The sequence below is a fragment of the Triticum dicoccoides genome, chromosome 5B (genome assembly GCF_002162155.2).
Source record: "Triticum dicoccoides isolate Atlit2015 ecotype Zavitan chromosome 5B, WEW_v2.0, whole genome shotgun sequence".
Lineage (NCBI taxonomy): Eukaryota > Viridiplantae > Streptophyta > Magnoliopsida > Poales > Poaceae > Triticum > Triticum dicoccoides.
Window position 1 is genome coordinate 564360044 of NC_041389.1, and position 4461 is coordinate 564364504.

Consider the following 4461-nt stretch of genomic DNA (forward strand, 5'->3'; position numbering starts at 1 on the left):
CCGCCGGCCGCCCAGCTCCCCCGCGCCGGCCCTCCTCCTCGCCGGCTGCCCAGCTCCCCTGCGTCGGCCTCCTCCTCCGCCCGCCGCCCCGGCCCCCGCGCCGGCCCTCCTCCACCGATAGGTACTCCTCCCTCCTTCCTCCTCCTCCCTCCCTCCCTAGTTATAGTTATTAGAGCAGTTATTTTGAATCCTATGTAGTTGAAAAAATGTAGGTTATTAGAGTAATGTAGGTTATGATTGAACCCTTGCTAGGACAGATTAGGTATGAACCCTAGTTAATTCGTATGAACCCTAGGTTTTTAAATTTAGCTAGGTTTTAAAGTTAGGACAAAAAATTAGCTAGGTTTTTAATTAGGTGTAGTTAATAGAATTTAGGTGTTTTAAGTGTATTTAAAAGAGTTTTAGGTGTTTTAGTTGTTTTAGGTGTAGTTAACAGAATTTTAGGTGTTTTAGTTGTTTTAGGTGTAGTTAACAGAATTTTAGGTGTTTTAGTTGTTTTAGGTGTAGTTAACAGAATTCTAGGTATTTTTTAGTTAAAGCAATTGTTGTTATTTTTTTTAGTTAAAGCAATTTTTCCTGTTATATGCAAACTTGCAGTGGACATATCATGTTTTGAACATGTCACATTTTGGACATGTCATATTTTTCCGAGTGGCCTATGTTTTGCCAGAAATGTCAATTCGTTTATGTTCTAGCAAATTTCAGGCGCTCGATATGTCTTGTTTTTAGTAAGGTCATGCCAAATTTTGCTAAATGTTTATTAATTTTGTTTTCATAATTAAGCATTTTGTTCTCGACGTCGACGATGCCTATCCCGCATCCTCGTCGTCGACTCGGCGGAGGACTCCTGGTTGAGACGAGGGGCCATGTCCGGGACTGGGCTCCGCCAGGCTGGTACTGGGTTGTGCTACCTTCTGATGAGCGCAGCTTAGTGAGGAGCCAGCCCGTCGTCGACCCGGAGCTTCTTTGGTGGCGGTCACGTGGGCCTGCATCGGTGGAGAGGCTTGAGTCCCCCGCGCAGGTGGTGCAACACCGTGTCATGGAGGAGAATGCGCACGTCCAGCGCTACTTGGTTGAGTTGGCGAACGGCCGGTTCTCCAATACCTGGCAGTTTCTTTGGGGATCTCACCGGAGCTATGATCCGGTGATGGTTCCTTCTCTTTGGGTGTCCACCGCGGCACACTGAACCTAGAGGAGCTATTATTCGAGATGTATTAGTGATATTATATGTTGATCTTTGCTACAAACTACTATATATGTATTCGATGATGGCTTATTAATTACCTATTAGTTATTTGCTTATTGAATGCAAAAGATGAGCGCGGTTTGTGCTACAAACTACTATATATGTATTCATGATGGATTATATGATGATCTTTGCTACAAACTACTACAAACTACAAAGGTGTTTTAGTTGTTATATGATGATCTTTGCTACAAACTACTACAAACTACAATTTTTAGGTGTTTTAGTTGTTATATGATGATATTTGCTACAAACTACTATATATGTATTCGATGATGGATTATTAATTACCTATTAGGAAATGTCTGACGACGAAAGGGAATTCGCTATGTGCGTTTACTGCGAAGATAAGCGCGGTATATGCGATAGGCCTCACCTGGTAGAAGGTCGGCGCTTCAGCATCAAGCTCCAAGAGACCTTCGATGTTGATACGGTACGCAACGATGACAAGTGTTTTTTGTTATTTTTGCATGACTTCTCTGCTTCTTCAACGTGTAATTTCCGTCTTTTACAATTCGACTAGCTTATCCCATGCCATGCAAGACACTATGTCTTGGAGAAGATGGAGTTTGAAGAACATGAAAGCACGGAGACAACGATAATTCAACTAAGGACCCATCATGGTTATGATTTTGCTGTAAAACTATACAATTCTGTGAACTCATCCAATTTTGGTTGCCCGAATTGGGAAGCCCTTTCCAAGGCGTATGATTTTCATGAGGGTATGCTTCTCACCTTCGATCTTGGTGATCCTGACATTGACGAAAATGATATTACCATGTGGGTCCTTGTTGACACGCTTCCAGTTCTACCCCTGTGTGAGTTTCTTAAACATATTTACTAAGTAATTTATATTGTTTATTTCAGAATATTTGACAGCTTATTTCCATTTACAGCTTATTTTCATTCTTCAAAAAATGTACGGAAGATGGTAGACAGAACCTACTACTACAATGATGAAGCACAATTAACTTATAAGGAGAAAGATGGTGTGATCACATTTTTTACTGATCTTGAGAATTACAATAGCTATTATCGAATTCCTCAAAATTATGGTCCATATCTGCCACTAGTGCACGCGGTGTGCTATGGTAACATCAATGGAGATATCATGGTAAGATTTTGTACTATTACAACATCCGTGCATCTTTTGCATAAATTTTTCTAAAACTAAACTACATTGCTAACTGCAAAGTTATTACTATGTTTTTGAACAGAAAATCCCGATGGATTGTGTGCCTCATCTGATGTTGCCAAGAGGTCGCGTTAATGTTATGAGCTTACGGCCACCACGGCCAGGTCAGCCACAGTATCCACATCACTCTTATCCATACCGGATTTCTAAAAGCGAGGAAGCCATGATAATAAAAGATTGGAAAAAATATTTCAACCATCGTAGAGAGCTACTTGGAAGCAACATTATGCATAGGCCAAGACTTGGAGACATGATGATCTCCGTTCTTCATTATGGAGAATTCAGTTTCCTTAATGAAGAGTCAATGCCTATCTTGTTTTATGACATTTTATACCTAAGAGAGGATAGAGCATGTCCTATGAGAGGAGTAGGTCCTAGGTAGAATGTGTTATTATGTGCTATAATGTGTTAGAGTTGATGAGGAGGATGAGGAGTTGTGATTATGACTAGTGACCAACTTGTTATATATATGATGTCTCATTGACGAACATTGTTTGGTGGTGATGACTAGTGGTAATGAATATGCTATTTAAACAGACTAGTTCATGATGAGTTGTTATTGTATAAAAGATATATCTATTTAAACATGTACAACGCCAAAATATTAAAAAAAAGACATAAATGTTAGCAGTAGCGCTGTCCTAAAAACGCGCTACTAGTACTTGAACTCACCAGTAGTGCTGGTCTAGAAGCGCGCTACTGCTTCAAAATAGCTGTAGCGCCGTAGTAGTAGCGCTGGTTCCCGCGCTATTGGTAGCAAAAAAAAACAGCGCTACTGGTAAGCTTTTCTCTAGTAGTGTTCTCAGCACCGTCACTCATCATCTCTACCCCCTCTGGATCTGGGAAGCCCGTTGGGCAGTAACACATCTCACCCTCTACCATGTGTGGTGACGAGTGACATGTCTTATATGTATCTCTATTTTTTATTGTTAAATGTTATTATATTAAATTTTAGCATTGGTTTTTCTTTCCTCTCTCCCAAGGCGACTTTGGAAAACATGAAAATGACTTAGCTGTTTTTATGCCTTAGCATTTTAGCATTGGCTTTTCTTTCCTCTCTCCCAAGGATTGGTCGCAAAGACAGCACGGTCCGAGCCGGCATGACCGCAGTGAGAAAAGGGTGCAATGAAGATGGGGGGTGTGGGGATGAGTCCACCTGACCCGGCAGTTAATCGCTGACTCGCACGATGCTCCATGGATAAACATACTTGTAAAAACTAGCAGCCTGATAGACACTTTTTTTGCTGGTACGACCATCGAACTCCTTTAGCTAGGTGTGTTATCCCATGAGGCTGTTCCACCATACGCGGGGCTCCTTGATTCTTACCTCCACTGCCAGCTCCTCCAGGTCTGGTTCCTCCATGACTGGCTCTCCTGGCTCCTCCAAGGTCGGCTCCTCTCGCTCCTCCAGAATTGGCTCTTCTGGCTCCTCCAGTACCAGCTCTCCTGGCTCCTCCAGGTCCGGCTTCTCCATGGACGATTCCTCTGGCTCCTCCAGGGGCGGCTCCTCTGATGAAGCCTACGAAGACGTTGATTTTGCTGAAGGGGACCCGGAATCCTGACTCTAGTGAGTCGGTCTCGGGACCCCAAGTCGAGTTGTCGACGTACATCTTTTCGCACCAGCTCTTCTTCATCCGGTCGATCGCAGGCTTCTCGATCCCCGATGGCTCCCTCCAACACCCTTGTGCGCGGGCTCCATGGTGGGCGCCAACTATCATGGGGTTAACACGACAAGTGTCCTCATAGGACAACTTAGTTGTGAGGCCATATCTGCGAGTTTACCCAGGTTCGACCCACTTTGTTGAGGGTAAAACCTACTGCTGCTAGTTTTGCTAATTGTGTGTCATGATCTCGATTAAAAAGGGTCGCTACCCATGTCTCGAGAGCTTGGAACCTGTCCCCTTAGACGACCCAGGACCCCTTCTATATAATAGCCAGGTTCTAGGGGTTACAAGAGATTCCAGGTTCTACCCGGAGTCGGAGTCCTACTCTAAATCCTCTAGGTCATCCGTGTCTTTTA